General features: G+C 40.5%; 1 protein-coding gene across 3 annotated transcripts in view; it reads right to left on the reverse strand.

Annotated features, from left to right (window-relative positions):
- The window catches only part of LOC101650029 (sulfotransferase 1C1), a 39,600-nt gene extending 17,160 nt beyond the window's left edge, over positions 1-22,440 (reverse strand). The window contains exon 1 of one of the 3 annotated variants that reach the window (XM_004704323.2): positions 22,346-22,440. The gene's annotated coding sequence lies outside the window, so the exon portion shown is untranslated. Of the gene's footprint in view, positions 1-13,458; positions 13,608-21,967; positions 22,038-22,345 lie in introns of those variants that run through there. The other 2 variants (XM_045283906.1, XM_045283905.1) reach the window with 2 other exon arrangements.
- Positions 22,441-25,293: the final 2,853 nt, after the last annotated feature.

Genomic DNA, 25,293 nt, shown 5'->3' on the forward strand with positions numbered 1-25,293 from the left:
TTAGATCAATATGGCTGTCATCAGATCCATAGACCATAGTCACTTCTGGAGCACAATTGGAGCATGATTGGGACATGTGCAGTATGTAAAACAGAGGAGCTTACAATATTGGTCCAACAGCCTCCCCAAGGCAGTCAGGGCATGACTCAGGATCATGCCACTTCCAGTACAGAGCTCTCCATCAAGGACTTACCCAGGTAAGCCCCTGAAGGATATTTCAACTCCCTGGGATGCTTAGTGTGGTGGACATCATCCACTATCCAATGGATTCTGTCTGAGGGCAAGACTATTCACATCCCTTGTCTGTGGTCAGAGGGAATTCAATGGAGGCTTAATCCATGTGAAGACTACAAATGACTTTTGGGCATTCACTATCATGCATAGGTTTCTGAAAATTGAGTGCTTGGAACTTAAGCTGTAATACAATTCCCTCCTCTGTCTATAGATTTTATTTTTAACAATCCTTGAATTACACAGGCTGGAATGTTCTTTTTATGCGGATTTAGCAGACACCTCATTTGGATGGATGACTGCTTGAGTTAAGAGATGTTTTAAAGACCCCAACACTGTCATATCTGATAGCCAGGCACTATTTGGTTTCTGGCAGTGAGTTGTTTTTATCACAAGACAAAGACAAGTATTATACAAGTAAAATACCAAGAGAACTTGTCTGCAGCCATCCGCTATTCCCAGACACATGATGAATGAAGCACATTTTGTTTGTGTTTGTACATGTGTGAACCAGAATCCTTGTAGCAATACTTTATGACACACTTTTGCATGTTCATGAATGGTCAGAGCAGTGCTTAGGGGCACCGAGTCAAGAGCAACAGAGACCTGTAATTCTCTCGCTTTTAAAATTTTTACCACTGAATCCTATAGTTAAGATCTTACCTGGGTGCATAAAAGGCACGACAAAAGCAGGAAAATTATTAAGACCCTCCTAAGACAAATTTTTGTGAATCGCTCTCATTCTGTATTGCCCCATACCTTAGAAGTCCTGCTCAAGCAAAGAAATAACCACTATTATTTTGGTCATTAGACTTAACATTTATAAGTTCTCATCTTTATTCCTATCACAATATATTGGTTATTAAGTTACGGAAAAATATTTTAAGTTACTCATGTCTTAATGCTAAAAGTTATCCACCCTTAGTATAGGAAATGTTGTAGGGAAAATTAAATTTTTGCACTAAATTGTCTTCTTAGCCTTGAACCATGTGAACATAGATTGTTGCCTTAAATGAAGAAACTAAAGCCACGAAGAAGGTGGTGTACAAATTTGAATAGCTTTGTACATCATAACTATAGCTCAAGAAGGCAACGATGCTTTCCTGAAAGTTGGAAGTTCTGTATATTCCTGATAGGGAAGCTTTAGTAAGTCACTCCTCATGACACAATTGGATAGAATTGACCATCATGGAGAAAACACTTGGTGGGCTGTGATTAATAGGTAGTACTCTGGGTGGAAGACCTTGTGGGAAAAAATTGCTTTTGGAATATCACGTATAATAATTAGAGAAATAGTTTGTTGCACTTGTTCTTATTGTTGTGCGTTTTGCTTACAATATTTTACACAGTTGGGACATAATACCCTATTGACTTTAACCTCCTCCTATGCAGGCTCAGAAATAATTGCACAAGAGGGAGGCAAATGAGATTATAAGAGCTAGGCAAGAAGGGATGGATTAAAACAGCCATAAACAATACTAAATGAATCCTGCCCACCAAAAACTTTGAAAATGAAGCAGATTGCGGGAAGGATGGAGGGGTGGGAGGGTGGGTAGGGGGCGCCACATGATTTACTTGACTCCATGCTAATATCAGTTCAAACCCAATAACTACCAAAGGAACAGAATTTATCTAGTGCTCCTGACTACTCATAATGCTACAAAATTAAAAAGCATATCTCTCAATTACAGTGGATTCCAGAACCTCTTTGGATACCGAGCCTATTGATGATCGTTAGCTTGTGTTAACAAGAAAAGCCATTACCCACCAGGCAGTTTTTGTATTGTGGTGGCTTACTTGCTCTAATAGTCGAGTTTGAATTTCAAATACCAACAGGGTCACACATGGTGAACAGATTTCAGCAGAGCTTCCAGATGAAGAACAGGCTATGAAGAAGGAATAGGTTGTCCACTTCTGAGAGATTAGTCACAGAAAACCTTATGAACAGCCACAGAACTTTGACAGTTACAGTACCAGGAGAGGAGGCCCTCAGTTTGGAAGGCGTTCAAAATCCAACGGAAGAATGGTTGCTTCCTAAAAGAAGAGTTGCCTATAATGACGTAGGCTGGATACAGCATTGGGTACCTTCCTTTGCAGATGGGGTAGGACTTAAAATGAGAAGAAACAGCTGCAAATATTTAACAATAATAGATAGTGTGGAATGTATGAAGTATGAGTCTATGAAAATGGAAACTTGTCAAAAGTGAAGTGGAGCTAATAAAGAATGATCTCCTAGGAATTAGCCTTGCAAAGATTTTGAGTAACTTTTCCTCATGTGGCCTTAAAGGACGTTGTTTTGTGTGTGTTTTCATCCTATTAATGAAATTCTGCCACCATTGGTTTTGGAACTTGCTCTTTGGCTACGGGTGTGCTCCAAATTTTCATCCAGTCTAGGTTATCTTATGGAGAAATAAAACTCTGGGTGGGTGGATAGTCCTGTAAAATATTGCAAAGAAATCATCGAATGTCTTACTCAACAGCTATCAAAACAGAGACCTTTACTATGTTGTTGAATGCCATCGAGTCAGTTCTGATTCCTAGTGACCCTACTATGTACAACAGAATGACACAGGCCCAGTCCTGCACCATTCTCACTGGCATTCCTCGTCTACGCCCATAGTTGTAGCCATTGTGTCAGTCCAGCTTGTTGAGGGCTTTCCTCTTTTGGCTGCCCCTGTACTTGTCAAAGCATGATGTCCTTTTTCCGGGACTGGCGCCCCTTGACAACAGATCCCATGAACATAAGATGAAATCTCGCCTTCTTTGCCTCTAAGGAGAATTCTGGCTGTATTTCTTCAAAGACAGATATGTTTCTTCTTTTGGCAGTACACAGCACTTCCCAGATTCTTCGCCACCTTTATTCAAATGCATCAATTCTTCTTGGTCTTCCTTATTCAATTTCTAACTTTCACATGCATATGAAGAGATAGCAAATGCCATGGCTTGGGTCAGACACACCTTAGTCCTCAAAGTAACTTCCTGGTTTTTCAACACGTTAAGTGGGTCTTGCGCAACAGATTTACGTAATGCAACTCATCGGTTGATCTCTTGACGGCTGCTTCCCTGAGCATTGATTGTGCAACCAACTTCAACCTTTTCTCCATTTATCATGGTGTTCTATATTGGTCCAGTTGTGAGGACTGGATTTTCTTTACATTGAGTTGTAATCAACAGTGAAGGCTGCAAGCCTTGACCTTCATCAGCAAGTGCTTCAAGTCCTTCTCACTTTCATCAAGCAGGGTTGTGTCATCTGCACATCACAGGACAATAATGTCTCCTCCATTCCCAGTGCCACATTCTTCTTCATATAATCCCGCTTCTCTAATTATTTGCTCCACTTACAGATTGAATAAGCTAGGTGATAGGATACAACCCTGCCACACACCTTTCTTGATTTTATACCATGCAGCATTCTCTTCTTCTGTTTGAACAGCTGCCATTTGATCCCTGCACAGGTTCTGCACAAGCACAATCAAGTGTTCTGGAATCCCCACTCTTCTCAAGGCTACCCATAGTTTGTTATGATCCACATAGTTGAATGCCTAGCCATAGACAATAAAGCACAAATAAACAGCTTTCTGGTATTTTATCTTGTTTTTAGGCAAGATCCATCTGATGTCAGCAATGACATCCTTTGTTCCACGTTCTCTTTTGAATCTCGCTTGAACTTCTGTCAAAGTACTGCTGTAACCACGTAGGATTCTCCAGTTTCTTCATCATTAGTTTTAGTGGTTGGGGCAAAAATCTGAATAATAGTGTAGTGATTTTATTTCCTTGAATGTAGATAGATAATAAAGTTATCCCAGTCAGCATTGTCCTTCCAGATAGATATTGAATTGTCCTTTTTAACTGCGAGTACAATGCCATTCCTCTCGAGAGTGTCATTTCCACCATAGTAAACCATATGTTCTGACTCAAAATGGCCAATGCCAGTCCATTTCAAGTCACTAAACTTTACATTGGGAAAGTAAATTTTTTTCATGGGAGTCAGAAGCCCTGGGACTATCAGAAAATGCCTGGTTTATGCTGGACAAAAATATATGTTGAAATCATTGCTAGACAAGGATAACTTACAACTAAAAGTTTTATCTATAAACTGAGTGGTACATATATTTTTGTTCATCCAAATAACTCAAATAAGAGTAATGACTTTACAAACCAGGTTGACTCTGGATATTGTGTTTACTTCTCAAGGTAGGGTAGTGGTTATGCGTTGAGCTTCTAGCTGCAAAGTCATCAGTTGGACACCACCAACTGCTTCATGGAAGAAAGATAGGGCTTTCTACTCCCATTAAAAGTTACCGTTTCAGAAACTCACAGGGGCAGTACGACACTGTCCTATGAGTCGGCATCAACTCAATGGCAGTGAGTTGGGATTTTTGGTTTTCTCAAGGAAAATTGTGTGCTTTAATATTTAAAAAATGTTAAAATATTTCAGTGACACCCATCATAAAATATGGATTGCAACTCAAAGTCAAGAAAACAAAAAATCCTCACAACTAGACCAAAGGACAACATCACAAATAAATGGAAAAAAATATTGAAGCTAGCAATGATTTCATTGGGCTTGAATCTGCAATGGATGCGCACAATAAATGAAACAGCCGTCAAGAACGCCAATGAAGCACTGAAGTGGGCAAATCTGCTGCACAAGACTTCCTTAAAGATTGAAAGAGCAAGGATGTCCATTTGTGGACCAAGGTCGGCCTGACTCAAGCCATTGTATTTTCAATTGCTCATGTGCATATGAACGTTGGATAACAGGGGGAACCACCGAAGAATGGACACATTTGAATCCTGGTGCTGGTAAAGCATCTTGAAAGTACTGTGGACTGACAGAAGAATAGACCAATTTGTCTGCAAAGAAATATAGCCAGAAGGCTCCTGAGAAGTGAGAATGGTAATATCCCACGTACGTTAGAGATGCTATCAGGAGAGACCAGTCCCTGAAAGAGTTCTTCACGCTTGGCGAAGTAGAGGGTCTGTGAAGTAGAGGGGAATCCCGATGAGATGGATGTTCATAGCGGAGGCAACAGTGGGCTAAAGGAGATCAATAACTGTGAGGATGGGCCGGTGTTTATTGCTGCTCTACCTAGGGTCCCTGTGAGTCAAAACCAACTTAATGGCACCCAACAATAGTAACAAGAGGCTCATCAATATGGTAATAAATAAAGTGCATGCTGAAAAGATAGTTCATATTGCCGAAATCCCACTTGACTTGGAAAACTGTTTTTTTTTATTAAACAAATCTTTCAAACAATTGACTGATCCATTTTATTTTCAATGGCCTCATATGCTTGTAAAAGCTGGACATTGAATAAGGAAAACTGAAGAATCAATGCATTTTAATTGTGGTGCTGGAAAAGAATCTTGAAAGGACCATGGACTACTAAAAGGACAAACCAATCGGTCTAAGAAGGAGTACTGTCAGAGTGCTCCTTAGGGGCAAGGATGGCGAGCCTTCGCCTCACCTACTTTGGACATATTGTCAGGAGAGACCAGTCTCTAAAGAAGGAAACCATGCTTGGTAGAGTGGATGGGCAGCTAAAAGAGGAAGGACCTGCATGAGATGGATTGACACTAGGCTGCAACAATGGACTGAGGCGTAGGAATAATTGTAAGGGCGGGGCGGGGCTGTTCAATGTTTGGTTTTGCTGTGCATCGGGTCACGATGGTTCTGAGCAGACTTGATGGCACCGAACATCAGTACTGATCATATGCATCACTTTCAGATGCCTAAATGGTTTGGGGACTCTACTATTAACAAAAAACAAGTGTCGTCATCTCAGCTAATGATCTCTTTCCGACTGTATCAACAACAAATGAAAGAAGCTAAGGAGTCAAAGGAGATCGTGTGTCTGCGTCGTAGCAAGTATCTATGATTACTGAGATTTTGCCTAGTCGACACTTAGTTGATTGAAGATTCTATCATAATATAAAGGGGAAAGTTGTAAATGAAAAAAAAAGAAAAATGACACACTTTGGATTTTGGAAGCATAAAGACTTTTCTTACAAGGCTAAAGGTCATTTTATTCAATGTTGTTAGAAATCCATTGATTTATAGCAAACCTTTCCTCAGAGCTGACAGAGAGAAAGTCTTTCCCTTAAACCAGCACCCTGAGTTAAGGATTTCTTGCCTCCTAAACTGTCAGACAATAAATTCTGCTTGTTAAAGTCATGCACTTGTGGTCTTTCTCTTATACCTGCCCTAGATAACCAAGACACAGAATGAGGCCGGGAGGTAACCGGACAGAGTGAGTGGGGGAGAGGGTTTTCATCTTGGGCAGCAGGTAGCATCTGCAAGGTGCAGAGTACCCGGGAATCTTATCTGAAAGTCCTCTAGGTGGTTAAGCCTGGAAAGTGAAAAAAAGAAGAGTTTTTAAATGAAGCAAATGCCTATGAGAAAATGAAAGGTTACTAGAAAATTGTCTATTACTAGAAAAATGTGAACATCTAGAGGTTAATTTCATATTTGGTAGAAAATTTCATATTTCTGTCTGTCACACACACACACACACACACACACACACACACACACACACCCCACACACACACACACACACCATCTCAGTTTTGTAAATGGCCCTGGTAAGATTTGGGTGTGTGGGGTGTGCTTAGTAAAATCAATTCAAAGCAGGCTCTATTTTCACCTGGCGACTTCACATCGCAGTAGCCTCAAACACTACAGTCCAAGGAACTTGATTAAAGGCAAGAAAGCAAAGCAAGAAAAGCAAAGGGAAGCAAGAAAGAAAGCTACTTAAGCAAAAAGCCAGATAAAAAATGGTGCGCCATGCTGTCCAGTAATAAGGGAGACAGGTTACATTCCTAGTACTTACTACTTTGACTACAATTCTGTTCATTCCTCTTTTGGAAACTTCTCTGTTTGTGTGAAATCTTCCAGAGGGGATTGTGAAATATGGGCATAGAACTTCATACCCCTTTGAATGAATGGGCAGTGGAGACTTAGAAAGTGGAGCAAGAATGTGTGGACTCAGTAACTTTTCCCCCTTAAAATGTATTTTCTAAAAGAAGATTATGATATTTCTTTTAATTTTTAAATCACTGTTCATTCATTCTCAAAGGAGTTTTACTTTTTATTATTAATTTATTTTTATATCTCTTAATCTAATAATATTGTTAATTTTCATTTAAAAATAGTTTTATTGACACATCTTACACAATCCTATATGGCCATGCACATACAATTCTGTTGTTCAGTTCCACCAAGTGGAGTTATGTGATCATCAGTGCTATTAGCTCCCCATTTCCCCTCTTCATCCCCCACAAAAAGGAGTTTTTAGAAACCCTTTCCACACTGTGCTAGTTGCGATGGAGAAATTTTGCCAACATACTTCATAAATAGAAATACATAATTTCACTATGAATTAACTGCAAGACCAAGAAAATAGTACTCAGAAATGCTGGATTGAAAGGTCTAACCATTTCATTGGAAGAATGTTTACAATATAAATGGGCACCGTGAAATTGTGACTTTGAAAGTTTGTGCTGCAAATGAAGAATTTTTTCTATCAAGGCTAAAATGTAATTTGGAAATATAATTTTTTTTAAATTAGGAAAAATGAAAAATAAAAAGAACTAAACAAAAGGAACAGATCATCTACATGAAAATACACAAGTACTAAATATTTTAATATGGCAATAAATTTGGTTGAATTACTGCTTCATCCAATAGTTGTGGTGGCAGCAAAACAATAAGAAAGGCAAATTGCTTAATAGTATTTAATGGGACATGCTTATTTATTACTCAGCATTTAATTAATGCATCTTAATACTTATAGTAATTAATTGTCCTGGTCTTTATCTTATTTTAAAAGTATTCTCCAATTATTTGTCAATCTGTTTAAATGAGCCAAGTTTATTACATCATTTATTTTAATTAAATCTTTCCTGACAGGAGAATGAGTTATTATAAGTGCAACTACATTCTAATTATTTTAAAATAGACCAGTAAATACATTTGAAATGTCAGCAGCCAATTATAGCAGCATACTATTTATTCCTGTTGGCTGAGACTGGGATTATATCAGTGTAGACAAAAGATCCTCTGACTAGCTCTAATGATTGATTTTTTTCTTAGCATTAGTATAAAGAGAATGTTAGAGGTGAAGGGTCTTTATGTATCCATATAACCAGTTCACCACTTATTAGTGAGTCTCTTCAGATTCATGAAGACCCCATGTATGTCAAAGTAGAACCGTAGTCTGCCTGTTTTCCATGACAGTTTTAAAAAATTAAATTGTTGGCATATTTCTGTGGGGTCTCGGTGGATTCCATTCTCCCACCCTTTTGCTAGCAGCCCAGCACATTGTTTGTATCATCCTGGGACTCCACATGTACACATACACATGCATATGTGTGTATGGGTCGTATGTTTACATATGCATATATATGCAATATATGTATATATACGGATATGCATCTATATACACACATAGACAAAACAAATGTAGCAAAATCTTATCGGTTGGTGAATTTAGGATAATGTTTGTTAGTATCTTTGTGTTGATTTTTTTAACTTTTCTATGGATATGAAATTAAAAAAAAGACAGAAATCTCGTCTGTGTGTTTTAAGGTGACCAGGATATTGGGAATATGAGCTGCCAGTTGCTGTGAAGCCAGTTTGTGGCTTCAAATTTTCAAGATTTTGTTTCTTCTTTTCGGCCTCCCAGTTCAGGAAAGTGGTCATGCTGCCCTTGTCCGGGGGTGGGTGTTTTCTGAAGTTCTGGGTTTGGTGCTATCCTGCTAAACAGAAGGTTGAAGGTTCCAGTCCAGAGAAAAGCCTGATGAACAACTTTCTCAAAATTGAACCTCGCCTGGAGCACTGTTCTACTCCGACACAGAACGACGAGTCATGAGTTGGAGTCAACTGGACAAATGATGGTTATTTGCAAATCTCTTCTCATGTTCCCCACCTTGTGTGGTGCTGGGCTGTGTCTCCTGGACCCTAGATTCCCCTCTTGCTGGCAAACTGTGGAGCTCATTATTCTCCAGGTAGCTGGAAGCTTCAGAGGTTTTAGCACAATGGATTCCTATACATTTTTGTTAGTTCAACAACATGTTTTAAATATATGTATTTTTCCATTTAAAGATATTTTTAAATGTACCGTGGTAAAGTGTAAGTGTAAAAGCCAGTGACATTAATAACACTCACCAGGTGGAATAACCACTATCACTATCCCCTTTTCACACATTTTCCATTAAACCAAACCAGAACTCACTAACCATTTAACAGTAACTCTCCACTTACTTCTGCTGTACCCACGATCGTTCTTTCTATTGTAGGTAGGTCACGTCAGTGGGACCCTTCAATACGTGTCCCTTTGTGTCTGATGGACTTCACTTGCATGATGCCCTCAAGGGCCAGTACCTATTGGAACTTCATTTCTCTTTGTCATATCCTATTGCACAACCACATTTCATTCATCCATTAGCATTCGCTGATGGACACAGGTAATTTCGATCTTTAAAATATTATTGTGTCTAGCTTTTTTGTTGTTGTTGCAGTGATAGGGTTATTCAGGATATTTACTCTTCTTTTTGGCAAGGTCTTAGATTTTAAGATATTAATTGCTATCTATTCATGTCTAACTCACTCAACAAAAAGCCACTGTCATCGAGTGGATGCCAACTTACAGTGACCCTGTAGAACAGGGTAGAGCTGGCCCTGTGGGCTTCCAAGATGGCAACTCTTTTTTAAAAATAATTAAATCATTTTATTGGGGGCTTGTACAACTCTATCACAATACACACATCCATCCATTGTGTCAAGCACTTTTGTACATTTGTTTCCCTCATCATTCTCGAAACATTTGCTTTCTACTCGAGCCCTTGGTATCAGCCTCTCATTTCCCCCTCCCTCTCCCTCCCCCATGAACCCTTGACAATTTAGAAATTACTATTATTTTGTCATATCTTACACTGTCCAACGTCTCCTTTCACCCACTTTTCTGTCTCTCAGGGAGGTGGTTATATGTAGATCCTTGTAATCAGTCCCCCTTTCTAACCTACCTTCCCTCCACCCTCCCGGTATCAATCGCCAGTCTCACCACTGGTCCTGAAGGGATCATCTGTCCTGGATTCCCTTTGTTTCCGGTTCCTATCTGTACCAGTGTACATCCTCTGGTTCAGCCGGATTTGTAAGGTAGAATTGGGATCATGATAGTTGGGGGAGGAAGCATTCAAGAACTAGAGGAAAGTTGTATGTTTCATCATTGCTCATGGAATCTCTTTACACGAATAGAAAGCCCAGTCTTCCTCCCGAGGAGCGCCTGGTGCTTTTGAGTTGCTGACCTCAGTTGGAAGGCCAACGCATGACCACTAGGGCGGCGGCAGTGGTTCCATCTGTTGTGCATAGCGCTATGGGTTGGAATGGACTAGATGACATCTATTCATACTCTATTAGCCGACATGCAGAAGTCTTTACTACATTGTTCATTCTTTTTGTTGACTCTTACTGTGGTTGACGGTTTCTGAATAGTTTTAATTTTGGATTCTGAGTTCATTTTCTGAGGTGACGTATTGTCAGGATTCTTTGAAGGTTGGTTAAGAACCCACCTCTCCACAGACAGTTTTGATAATTCCCTGCCAGTTGGTCTTGTATCTCATTGGCATGTGAAGTTTTTGTGTTGCCAGTCGTCACATAAGCTGTCACACAACTGTCACATAAGCCCATGCTTAAGGAGACACTTAAAAGCAATTCAGTCACAGATGACGAGGTCCCTTTGTGTGAGGGCCAGTTTTTCTCGTCCAACCCTCTGCAGAACCCAAGTTCTGTGAGTAGAAGTTACATTTCAACTTCCTAGGGCCCTAGGCCTTGTTTCCTGCCCATACACATGGAACCTTGGAGACTGATTTATCTGAGAACCTGCCACCTAGGATAGGCTGCTTCCACTACAACCTCAAATTCCTTGCATCTCTCACAGATCCTTTCAATGTCAGGCTACCTAGTCTATTAAGAAGGCACCCAGGTGGTATTGCAGATTACTTGTTAGCTGCTATCTGCAAGGTCAGCAGTTTGAATCTACCAGCTGCTCTATAAGAGAAACATGGGGTTTGGGGCTCCTTGTACCATTTTGTAGCCTCAGAAACCCACAAAGGCAGTTCTACTCTGTCCTATGGGTCACTATGTGTCAGAATCACCTTGATTTCAGTGAAGCTTTCTCCCCCCATATTTTTAAAACTGTAGCTTATAAATTATTGAGATGGACATTTCAATCACCTGACTCTGTGCAGCAACAGGGCGATGAAGGCTCAACATCTTCTTTGCTGGCACCTTTGAATATTATTTCATTTTGCTCCATGCTCAGATTCACATTACAAATAGTGTTATATTTATCTAGGATCTTTTGGGATTTGTGTTGGAAGAGTTTTCAAATAATCTGGATTATTTTCATACTGGAATTTCTTACTCTATTATTTTTGTTTAGGGGACAAACTTATTTCTTCTATATAGTAGCAGAAAGAGACGTCTTAAACTTTTTCAGCTTTCTCCATTGAGCCAAGTAATAAATAACATTTACATACAAAACCAAATTCAATTAAAAGAAACCTTAAAACAAAATATGATTCGTGCAAACAATCTCAGTGACAGAAACACAGTGGCACTAGAGAAATCTTTGCTCTGAACTAGCTTCAGATGTTCAGGTGCAAGGACCATGTTGACCTAATTTATCCCAGTGTCTCCAGTGCTCGTTCTGAAATACTACACAGTGTAGGTGCTCAGTTGAACTTACTTTATCTACTCATCAAAGAGGAAAGACATTTTTCCTTTTTGGGTAATAGTTTGATACCTGCACAGTGGCACACAACAATTACTGTTTCTTTCTGAAAATGTCCCTGCCTAGGCCTGCACCCTGACAACTTCCCTCTGAGAACATGATATTGGCATATGCCGCGCTCCTGTGCACTGTGAAGAGGAGAGGGTTGACCCCTGAATTCCTGTGGGACTTTTGGACTCTCCAGATGTACTTTCTCTACAAAAGGTCAGACTATGCAGGCACATTTCAGAAAGGAGTTTACCAGTAAGTCAGTAAGTGAATCTCCCCAGCAAACATTCCTGTTCAGGTCAACTGCCTTGGTGAAATGCGAATGAGCCCCAGAGAGTCAGTGGTGGGTTTATTACTTGCCTCCCAATACATCTATTGTGTCCTCATGCATGTTTGAGGCAAAAGATCCAGAATCTAAAATCTGAGTGGGATATAGGGAGATCAGATTGGTCACTGATTTAGTCTGGAGGTTCCTCTGACTTTGGAGCCCAGATCATGGTGGAAAGAAACAGATTTGATGATGCAACGTGCCCACGTACTAGTGCCGTGCCCCAACTCCAGTAACTTAGTTCCTCTAGTAACACAACGTGCTTTCAGGGTTGGTTACTAGGAAAAAAGGAACAGTCTCAAAAAATAATTACAGATATTTTAGGCATATCTTCAATACACTTTCAGGAAACCTCTGAGCCAAGGTTATCTGCGGTCTAGGCACTTAGGATAGGCTTCTCCGTATAGCACTTCAAATGCCTTCCATCTCTTTTACATCTTGCAATCTCACGATTCCCTGTGCTAAGGCTCCAGGATTTCCCAAGGCCCACCTCTTTGCCACTCTTTTTTCAACTCTACAAAGTGACAATGGTAACGAACTCTGATAGAGCTGTTAAATCTAGACTATTAGATTCTAAGGAAAGGCAAAGTCAGCTCTATTCCTCAGCCTCCCGGCTCCCCTGGAATCTGCAATCTGTTTACCAGCACCCCTGAATGTGCTATGCGTTTGCTCTTCACTGCTTTTCCAAATAACTTCAGATGGACAGGCAGAGAAGTCTGGTTCATTAACATCCTTACCTAGAAACACTTATCATTCACTCTGTGCTCAGCTAATGAGCTTTTCAGCATTCTTCTATATCACCCTTAGTTGTCTAACACATCCCATTTAAAGTGTAAATCTTATTCCATGGAAGTGGGCCAGGATTTCTCTGATTGCATAACCAGGGGTGATTGAAATTATATTTTGACAAAAGAGTTGTTAGTGAATCCAATAAGATGTGTGGTCTTGGGAATTTGGGAATAACAACAGAAGTTTTCTGTTTGTTCATTCATTTTTCTCCCATGCGTTTCTTTCCCCCTCTTTTCTGATAAAGTCCTGACCCTACTATCTTTTTTCTCTACGAAGGAAGTACATCTGTGGAATTCAGTCTGAAAACTTGCAGGGTATACTCACAAGATTCCCGGTGGCTGGTTTTTCAGGGCCTTTCTTCTTTGCTTTCCGTTTGTTGACGCTTGCTGACTTTGCTTTTCCACTTTTCCACGTTGCTTTATGAGCTCTGAAGTCCCCACACAGGATGCAGCATACCAGAGGGCAGGTTGGAGCAGTCTGCCTTAATCTGGTCCTTTGGCTCCTTTGCTATAAAACCTACTGAGGGCCGATCAAGAGTCAGGTTACAGTGAAATGTTTACCAGTGAAAGGAGGAGGTGAAGGAAGTAACCAAAGCATCCCAGGTTATACTCTCCAGTCAAATCTGTCTGCTCAGACAGCCTGACTTTGGTTTCCAAGCTATTTTCTTAGGTTGTTTGTGTTGTTGTTAGGCACCATTGCGTTGGTTCAGACTCCCAAAGTGACCTTACGTACAACGGAACGAAGGCTGCCTGGTCCTCATCATGCTTATAGTTGCTCCTCGGCTCAGACTCATTGTTGCAGCCCTTGAGGTAATCCCTCTAGCCGAGAGGCTTCCTCTTTTGTGCTGATCTTCTTTATCCAACAGGGTGTCCTTCTCCACTGACCGGTCTCTCCTGAGAAGTCTGAAATACATCAAGTCTCACCATCCTTCCTTTGAAGGAACATCCTGGCTGCGCTTCTTTCAAGACTTTGTTCATTCTTCGAGCTGTCCGGGGTGTATTTATTGTTTCCTGGCACATGTAAGCGAAGGCATCCAGGCTTCCATCTGTGCGTTCAAACATTTCAGTTCGAATGGTTGCTAGCAAACCAGTGCCGATCATGACTTCCTGAGCAGAGCAGCCACCAGGCGGCCTGCACGGCAACGCTTGGCCTCTCGAAGCTGTTGTGTGCATTAGGAAACGACCATATACAGTATCCTTAACAGTTTATAGGCTGTTAGCTTCCCTAACAAGCCCTGTAAATCCAAGCATTGTCTGTGGGTTCTGTGGCCATTGCAAATAGAGGGTCATTATGAGTTCGAATTGACTCATGACAGTGAGTTTGGTTTGGTGGATAACCAGAGTGCCGGGGGAGGGGTGACTGGTGTCAGAATGGGTAAAATAAGGATGGTTGGTGGAGGCAGATCAGACCTCTGCCTCCTGGGGCTCCCGTGGGGCAGCTGTGGCATTAGAGTCTGCTTCTTCCTTTGTGTAGCCAGCAGATGTCAGATCTGGCCTCCACGCCATTGCTCCACACCTTTAGACATCTTTTTAGCTTATATATAATTACTAAATAAAGAATTATAAAGTAACATTCATTCATGTTTAACACACATCACAATCCATACATACATCCATTGTGTAAAGCACATTTGTACATTCATTGCCCTCATCATTCTCAAAACATTTGCTCTCCACTTAAGCCCCTGACATCAGGTCCTCATTTCTCCCCCTCCCTTTCCGCTGTCCCCTCTACGTCTTATTTTTTATGAGAAGTAAAATAAAAATATGTGTTATGCATAGTCAAGTAATGAATACTCACAGCAAGTATACTCCTTGTGTCTGTAACGGGTCACCTGGGATTAAGTGGGATTTGGAACTACCTTCCTACCACAGCCACTCCTATCCTCTTCATTCACTGAGCCTTGATAATCCTCAGCAATCAGCTCCGCTGGCCCTGGCACTTTCCAGATGGATATGAGTCATTAATAGTCGTGTCAGAATTGAGTTTCTATAGTTTCCCAGTGACTTACTCATAGCAAAATAATAAGATAACCAAGTAAAATAATAAGAGATGACCTACGGAATCTCTGGTGTTCCAGGTACACGCTTCTTTGTCTCCATTATGTAATATCAATCCAATTTCCCCTTGGGAATCAGGATCAATATACCAACCAGTACAGTAACTGCCACCTTATCTGTTAATCCAGAGGCATAAGGGCATCTATTATGGATATTTCATATAAATAGAATTCTGTGTGAGGCTTACAGTGATAAGGGATCAATAAGCTGCTTTTAAAATTGGCCAGGCTTTCTACTCCTGTAGAGTTAGTCTTGAAAACTCACTGTTTCCTATAGGGCTGCTACAAGTTGACCTTGACTTGATGGCAGTGAATTTGGCTTTTTGCTTCTTCAGAATGCCATTCTCCCCCCTACAGTCAGAATCCAAAATGTGAGCTCAGCAAGACGTTGTAATTCTTCAACTTTCCTCTAGCTCCTAAAGGTTTCCTCCCTGCTCCCACTACCATGACTCGAATTCGATCTTGCAAGACTGGCTAGACCAGAGGAGGTACACTGGTACAGATAGGAACTGAAAATACAGGGAATCCAGGACGGATGAGCCCTACAGGACCAGTGGTGTGAGTGGCAAAACAAGGAGGGTAAAGGGAGAATGGGTAGGAAAGAGGGAACCGATTACATGGAACTGTGTGTGACCTCCTCCCTGGGGGACAGACAACTGAAAAGTGGATGAAGGGAGACGTCAGACAGGGCAAGATATGACAAAATACCCATTTATAAACTATCAAGGGCACATGCGGGAGGGGGGAGCGGGAAGGGAGGGGAAAAATGAGGACCTAATGTCGGGGGTTTAAATGGAGAGAAAATGTTTTGAGAAATGATGTACAAATGCGCTTTACACAATTGATGTGTGTATGGATTGGGATAACAGTTGTATGCGCCCCTAATAAAATGTTAAAAAAAAAAAAGACATTGTAATTCTTACAGAAAAGTACTAGATGTAAAATTTTATCAGATTACCCATTTCATGTAATGAAGGACAATCACTGAATCTGCTAAAACTTCAGAAATACATGTGACCTAATTCTAAAATATAAACTGTCATAAATAAAAAAAGTTTTCAACTAATTTTCAGGAAGAAGCAATGTATTTATGTCAAAGTAGGACTTTCTAGTCTGTCATCTAACTGCCTGGCAAAACCCTGTGCCAGTGCTTCTCAAACTTGAGTGTTCAGAACAACCTGGATGACTTGAAACTCTGATTGCTGAACTCCACCCTCAGAGATTCTGCCTTCATAGGTCAGGGACAGTCCCGAGAATTTGTCTAACAATCTCCCAGGTGACGGAGATGTTGGTGGCCACTTTGAAAACAACTTTCCTAAGCAAATATCGAAACAGTGCAGTCTTCTTCCTCAAGGCTCTTGTATCCTCTGAAGAGCTTTGATCACTTTCTCCTCCAGTGCATGTTTCTGTTCAAATCTATAGCTCAGCAATTAGCAAATTGTTTGCAATCCTTCCCCCCAACCCCCTGTCTGTCTTGACAGTGAGCCTACATGGATTGCCTGGAAGGGAGTATCACAATAGTTTTGTTATATTAATAGCTAGTATCTTGTATATTGTAGGAACTCAATAAAAGCCTGTGGAATAATGAGAAAATTAGTGAGTGAATGAATGAAGGAATGAGAGGTTATTGCTATTCTTAAGAAGTTATTTTAGACAGAGACAAATGAGGGGGCTTCCAAATGTGGGAAAGTTCCATTAACTATAAATTCCATTTCTCCATGAACTATTTGAAGTTCCCTTATGAATGCATGAAGCAGGGGCTAATCAAGTAGCCACAAACACTGGCTTATTTAGCTGAAGCACAATGGCCTGAAAGCCTTGTAAACCCTACATTTTCAGCCCCCATACCTGAAGATTTGAATTCACTGGGTCTAAGTTAGAATCTAGAAGTCTCTATTATTTCAAGCACTTAGAGTGAATGTGCTATGCTGGAGTGGGGATGGGGGAAGGGGTCTTCTTGAAATAAAGTTCAAGGGGGAGTTTAGAGGAATTGTCACTCTGTATTAATTCAACTGCTCAGATTGAACACTTTGCAGAAGATCACTGTTATATTAAGTTACTCTTGAGGACAAAAGTGTCTTTACTTAATTTCACCCAACAAGTAACATTTTATCAAGTAACAACTACTTTGCAAAACTTTTCACTGTCTCTGTAGAAGTAACGTAACAGAGTGGAGGAATTTGATCACAGCCACCAATTGTGGACTTTGTTTTGGTGACAGCAGTAATAGTGGACAAGAAGTATAAAATAAATCTCAAGTAGAGCTGACTGACCTTTAAAGGAAGGACGATGTGCCTTGTGTTTGTGGTAGGAGGTCAGGGTGATTGGGGCTGATGGACCATCCCTTGAACATCTTTGTTGTTTCTCAGAGATGCTTGGAAGCTAAAATACCATTTCGCTGTGCTTATACATGAGTACTTTGATGAGCATTGTACGATCACAGGGACCACGCTGACTGCTGCACAGAAATGTAAGAAGAGGTATCTTATGCATAATATCTTGTCTTACTTTAAATAGGGAAATGTTGAGGGAATCTCTATTAACATTCATGCTGTACCCGAGGAAATGGCATGGGTCACATTCTGGTGATAAAAAGAAGGAGAATCCAACTTCAAACCAACCCAATACCAATAGCTACAAGGCGGATCTCAGAAATGCCTTCACTCTCCGTCCTTCTTTACCCAGTTCTCATGTCGACCGCCCTCCCACTGCACTCTACTTCTCTGCTGGACTTGAGCCTTTGTTTCAATGGCTACTCAGAACTCACAGACAACACACACAATTATTAGGAAAGCTAACAGATGTCAAAGTGTGAAGGATACAGTTCTTTTGTCACATGAGCTCTTCCAGGCCTTGCTGACACGCCTATCCTCTCTTGTCCTGTGCCTCTCAGCCTATTGCATCACCGATGAGATGTGAGGCTTCTTTTCCAGGTAGTTGGGTTATAGGCTGAATGGAGGCAGTGAGGTTATGGGAGCTGAGGCGGACCCTTCCCAGGCCTTATTGTTGGTCTTGGAGCGCTACTTCTGAACTGCCTTGAACTACACCTCTGCCTTCTTCTTCCTTGCATCAGGAAGGCCTAGGAAACTAGCATCTCCTCTTTCTTATTTGAAGATATCATCAACTATTCTGTAACTTCTCATTTGACTTCCCCTACAGTTGGCTAAAAATTTTAGCTAATTTTCTTTTGCTTGGGAAGCAAAGCATGGTACAGCTTTATTACTACAGATAATTTAGTGGGAACAATAATGCCAAGTAGGAACAGTTCTCTCCAAACCCCCATTATTGTATTACACTGGGTTGTCTAGAGACACAAAACCAATGACACTCATATAGGTATATGAAGGAATTTTATATCAAGAAGTAACTTAATATCAAGAAAGGATGCCAGCCTAGTCCAATTCAAGTCCATGGGTCTGGTACTAGCTGGAGCTCTCTTCAGACTCATGTAGCCAAAGGCTGATGATGCAGAAAGGTGGAACAGGATGTAGGGAGACCACAGGTCCAGGGTGCAGAGTCCTGTGGATTCAAAGTCAATGGGAACATGGCAGGGCACTGTCACTTCAGAGGTCAGCTCCCAGGGGCACGGCCCAGACACAGAACCCCAGCAAGGGTGAAGGTGAAAGGCTACACTAGAACTCTACTCTGCTCCCTCTCTAATAAAAATTCCACACCCTTCCAAAGGAGGTGTCAGATTAGACTGTGATCTAGCTCTGTCCCTCCCCTTACCCAGGAGCGTGGAAATTCCCTAAACCAAGCTCACTGCCATGGCATCAATGCTGAGTCACAGCGCCCCTAGAGGACAAGCCAGAACTGCCCTGTGAGTTTCTGGGACATTACCTCTTAAAGGAGTAGAAGGCTCCATTTTTCTCCCGTGGAGCAGCAGCTGGTGGTTTTGAACTGCTGACTTTGCAGTTAGCAGCTCAACTTGAAACCACTACGCCAACAGGCGTGTCTTCTTGACATAACCATCACAATGATGATATTTGTATATTGGTTCTGATGATGGATAACTAATTTTAATTCTGAGTTTGATGTTGTCTACCTTCCCACACTTTCCTGTTGTTTTCCTTGAGCCTTAAGGAGAAGTTTTCTCTCCAGAAGAGGTGTGCAATGATTGCTCTGTTGTCTCCAGAGGACCATTTCTTCTCGAAGCCACTACATAAATGGTAGCCGCCACCTATATCAGTAATTCTGATACAAATATTCCCCTTTAACATGACAGTTTTATTTAGTCATGTAAAAAGCCAGCTCATTATTGGAACATAACACAAGCACTAAATTTGTAATAAATATGAGATCATACTAATGTCAGAGCAGCCAAAGGAAAGACAGTAAGAGAAACAGAAATTTGTAGTCTTGGTGATTTAATAAAAAATCTCAACTTACTGATCAGATAGCTAAGTGGTGGGAATTTATATATCACAGAAAGATTATTTTAGTGTCATTCCCTGGATGCTTGATTTAATTGCGCTCATTGTTTTAAAGACTGGGTACAAATCCAGTTTTCAAAAACTAATCCTGCTTTCCAATTGATTTCCTTTTTAGGTATTTTGTTTACCTAGCTTTATATGTAGCCAATTTTTTTGACTCTGAAACTTATTTTCCAACCTTCTCTTTCAGAAATTCTGGTTGTACAACACGGAGAGTATAGCCAATGGCCCTGAATTACACCAGTACAAGTTGCAGAATCAGAGAATGTTTGTTGTGTGTTGGTGCTACAAGTAGAAAAAAATAATTACATGAATAAGATGAGTACAAGGAAGAAGAAAATGTTCTAGAACTGAATATGGTGACAATTGTCCAACACTTCTTGCTATGACTGAATTATTGAATTTTATGACATGTGGATGAAATACTAATAAAACTGTTAAAAACATGATCTGTGTATGAAGTGGTGAAATGGGATTACTTACTATGGCTTTTTTATTGATCTCTTTGTAACTACCATCAAACTGTTACCAGAATTAGGTTATCATTTTCACCCAAAGAAAGATTTACTCTGGTTAGACATAAAGGCAATGATACAGAATTCTTTCTTTCTGTAAAGAGTTACTGTCTCAAAACCCATTGGGGCAGTTCGACCCTGTCTTAGAGGGTCACGATGAATCAGCATAGACTCAAGGGCTGTGAGCTTGCATTTGAGGAGGGAGGAAGCCTTAGAATCAGCACAGTCCACATACTGGCTTCCCCTACCATGCATGTTGCCAAAGCGTTTGAAGGGTTCACCCAGGGCAGGTCAGATTACTATGGGGCAAGCGAAATTCCAGGAACTTCCATCAGACATGCTCAATTCCCACTAGATGACATTAAGTTCCAGCTCGTCCGGGGAATATAGTCCAAAGGGCAAGATAGAATCAAAGAACGGTGATTCAAAAGAATGTGGAATTATTGAACAATATCATTATTATCATACACAAGCAACAGTTTGCTGAAGATAATTTTAAAAATGATGTAGCAGTCAGAAATTCAAGGTAGATTCAGCATGAAGGATAATACCGATGTCAAATGGATTTTGGTTGAAAGCAGAGATTACCAGAAAGGTGTTTTGCTGTGTTCAATCGACTATTCAAAGGCATTTGATTGTGTGGATCCTAACAAATCATGGCTAACAAATATTGTGAAGAATGGGAATTCCAGAACACTTAAATTTGTCCCTTCAAAACCTGTATACAGAGCAAGAGACAATCATTTAAAAAGAACAAGGAGATACCATGTGGTTCACAGTCAGGAAAGGAGTGTGTCAGGATTGTATCCTTTCACTATACTTTATATGTATTCAAAGCAAATAAGCAGAGAGCTGGGCTCTGCTAAGAAAACAATCTAAGGATTGGCCTCTTTAACACCCTGCGATGGGCAGGTAGAGCAACCTTTCTTGGTGAAAGTGAAGGCGAAGTGAAGCACTTACTGGTATAATTCAAAGGCTATGGCCCATGGTATGGATCACACCTCAGCATAAAGAAAACATTTTTAATAACTGAACTGTTATAGTGACCATAGTCTTCCAGTATAGGCATTATGAAGCTAATTTTGTTTTTGTTTACAACTTTCTATTATTTATTTTTTAATTTTTAACCCTTTTATGGACATATAATTTACATATCACACAATTTAATAGTTCCATCATATCAAGAAGAGTTGTGTGATCATCACCACTGTCCATTCATGAAAATGTCTTCTTTCCAGACTCATTGCTGTTAACTCACCATTTTACCACCAACCTTCCCGATCATGCCCCTAGGTAATCATGAATCTAGTTATTATCTCTGTAGATTTTGATCACAGAAAACCATACAAAACACAAACAAGAAAAAAAATCAATGACAATGACAAAGAAAAACAGAGAAAAATCTCAATTTAGAAGAAAGCAGAAAATATTAAAAATGGAAATAACCTTAAAATGGGTCAAAGAGGAGATCAAATGAGAAGGTGTTATTACACTTTAACCTAACTACATCTGCCATAATCAATCAACTTTATAATGATTTCTGTCTGATATCAAGGCTATTCATATAGCATCTGGAGTCTTAACGCTTGTCTTAAAATAAGCAGCCAGCTAAGTGAAGTATCAGCTAAGTCCACAAACAAGAAGTACGCCAGCCTTTGTGATACAAGAATTATGAATAATAAAATCCCAATCTGGAAGAGGTAACTATATCAGAGCATCAATTTTGAACACCTGTGTTGCAGAAGGCTATGGAGGACATTGGAAGCCCCAAATCCATTTGCTGCCTGTCCCCCACATGCATTATGAGGCCAAGTTTATTATCTTACCGAGTTTCAGGTGAATTGATGGATTCAAGGTTTTCAAGACAATCACCCAAATATCATGTTCCAAGTCATTTCAAGACAATCACCCAAATATCATGTTCCAAGTCTCAGAGTCCCAGTCCATTTCTGTCAGAGCTCTGGCTTAAATAAAAAAGTCTTACTAAAGCAACCCTTTCACTTTATTGGACAATAAATTATTGGCCTCTGGAGAAGAGTAACACAAGAAATCTTGGATCAGGGAATTAAAAATGGGAGCAGGGAAAGGGGGGACTAGACAAGTCTTGAGAAACAAGCAGGCTTTACCCAGAAACGAAATAAGGGAACGGATCAGTCAGAGAAAAGTAGAGTCTTGCTAACCATGAAACTTGAAGTCACATTTACCTTGACTTCAACCAGCTTGCCTGACTTTATTTCTCCCCTGTGCCGTGAGTTGCTTCCCGGTGCGCATGCTGGGAGTGGTTGGGAGCTGAGGCTCGGTTTCCTCATGGCCTTGCTCTGGTTAGTGACAGAACGTTAGGAAATCTCCAAGGTCTCAGCGTGAGTGACTGACCAGATCAATATTGAGCCAATTCAATTCTGGAGTCCAAGTTCCAGGTGATTTTGCCAGAGCTAGTTACTTCTACACTGGGGACAACGAGTCTCCCCTGGAGAGAGCTGGAGTACATTTAAAAATCCAGAGGTCACTTGCCAACGTAGCTGGTTCCCTTTCAACATATCTAGACTGCTCAGTTTGTTTCTTATGCATTATTCTCTGAATTTCTCTCTCCTTTGGTTACTTTTTGTTTTAAGCTTAAAAGTTATTTATTTGGAAAAAATAATCTATAACCTATCAAGGGTTCATGAGGGAAGGTGGGTGGGGTGGGGGAGTGGTAAGAAATGGGGAGCTGATATCAGGGGATCAAATGGGAATAGAATGTTTTGAAAATGATGATGGCGGCATATATGCAAATGTGCTTGACACATTGGAGGAATGTAGGATTGTGATGAGATGTCAAAGCCCCTAATAAAAGTATTAAAAACAAAACAAAAAAAGACTGTTACCCATGCTACACTATGCTTCAAGACAAAATTTCATTTATTTGTAATTAGAGATACACTATATATATATAAATATATATATATATACACACACACATATAAGTTATTTATTTGGCAATTTAAGCCAACAGTGATTCTATGATCCATACCCTAAATAAATAGTGAATGAAAATCAGTAAATATAGATATTAGCAGTTATAATAAAAAAATAATTAAACATCCCTCCCACTTGTGGGTTTTAAGATTTGTGAAAGAAACATAATTTAGTTGTGTCCTGATAATGAAATAAAGGCATTGGTGGATCAGTGACAGCATTCTCACCTTGCATACATTCAATTCCTGCATCGTATACCAATGTACAACCACCACCTACTAGGAAAAAAAGGCTTGATCTATGTTTGAAAATCAGCCCGTGAACATCCTTCGGGCACACAACAGTCTAATGCGGTTGTGCCTCAGATCGCCACAAGTCAAGAGACAACTCCAAGGACCGATAAGAAACGGCTGCTTTTAAAAAGAGCCGAGTGAGTGCAAAGTACTGGCACTGGGGACACAAAGCTACACATCCTAGTCTCAAGAACATGAATTTCCCCAGTGTTCCTTATGAAATAAATGATTACAAAACTGTGGGAGGGAAATTTACTCTTTATTCTATGGGGAGTTTTGTGTTTATCACTTTGTTTTTTGGTGTGTGTGGTTTCAATGACAGATTGACTTAAAATTATAGTCTTAACCCTTTGTGAGAGGTAAACTTCACTCAGCTGCATCGTATTTCCTCTTCTCAAGGCTAAGAAAGGAGGGAATTAGCAGGTAGTCCCGTCAGGCGCCACTCCCGAAGCTCGAACATTTGTTCACAGGCTCCTCAATGCGCTCGACCGCCTCATGAGTAGGTAAACACTTTTTATATCCCTTTGTGTGTGCACACGATGGAGCTTATTTTCAACCAATGATGAAATCACATAAATCCTCTCAGGTAACTGAGCAGGGGCTTTGGCTTTCCCTGATAACATTTCTATTGTGTAAAGAAATAAATGGTCCCCACAGGTGGCCACGTCGTAAATGAATACACCACAACAGGTGTGAGCCCTAAGAGGAGACGACTGGGATGTTTACCTGGTTCTTTCCTTGTGGATATTGTATTCTGTAATGATATAGGCCAGAGTATGTGCTCCCATAGCTGCTGCCAAAACTTATCATCCAGAAAATGCCTATAAACGTGAATGCCCTTTTAATGTTACTCTAAGACTGACTAAATTCCTGTGGGTAATTATTTGAATGGAAAATAATTTCTCAACTGGCCTTACCATGGCCATCTCTACCCTCCACCCACCATTCTCCAATGGCAATCAGTGTGCTGTCTATCAGGTGTAATTTTAATCAAGAGATCTAATACCATTGATGTGTCCCTCTTGGTTTAAATTCAAATGGCCCCTCCCCAATTTACCTTCCTATCTCACCCCTTGACTACTCTACTCTCTGGCCTCCTATTGGTTTCAGAACAGGCCACCCTTGTCCGTGGTGAGGGATCTTTAAAACCATCATTCTTTCTGCCTGACACTGGCACTACTTGCCAAGGCTCTTTAACAGCCTAACACCTTCTCTTCCTGTAGGACTACATTCCACCTCCTCAGAGAACATTTCCCGGACTCACTATTGAAGTCGTCGCTCACCCACCACATCACTGTTTTCTATGATGGACTTTCCATCTTTTCTTTGGAGCGTGTTATTATTGTCATTAGGTACTGTCAAGCCCATTCTGATTCAGAGGAAGCCATGTCATCCTGCAGAACTTCTCCATGGGTCTATCTTGGCTGAATCCTTAGGGAAGCAGATTAGCAAGTCCTTTGGCCCACGGCACAGTTGGGTCAGGTAGGATTGCCAATCTTTCAGATACCAGCTGATTGCTTCATTATTGTGCAACCAGGTCTCCTATTTTATTTTAATTTTTTATAGCATATCACCTTAAATAATCTTATTATTTTGTTGCTATCTCCTCACACCAGCTGGGTGCCTTCACCTCTTCCTTACCAGCCCGTAAACAGTGTCCAGTGTATTGAAATGCTCAACAAATAATTGTCAAAAGGCTAAGTAGATTGATTGATGAAGAGATGAAGATAAAAGGACCCCTTCTGCATGATGCAAACAGTTTGCACTCAGCTGCTAATCTAATGGTTGGCAGTTCAGACCCACCTGGTGGCAAAATGGGAGGAATGCCTGGACACCTGCTCCTAAGATGACCCTCAAGAAAACCCTGTGAGGCAGTCCTACTCTTAACCTATGGGCTCAGCAGG

The sequence above is a fragment of the Echinops telfairi genome, unplaced genomic scaffold, assembly GCF_000313985.2.
Source record: "Echinops telfairi isolate 266 unplaced genomic scaffold, ASM31398v2 ScPeMD7_7467;HRSCAF=8505_1, whole genome shotgun sequence".
Classification (NCBI taxonomy): Eukaryota; Metazoa; Chordata; class Mammalia; order Afrosoricida; family Tenrecidae; genus Echinops; species Echinops telfairi.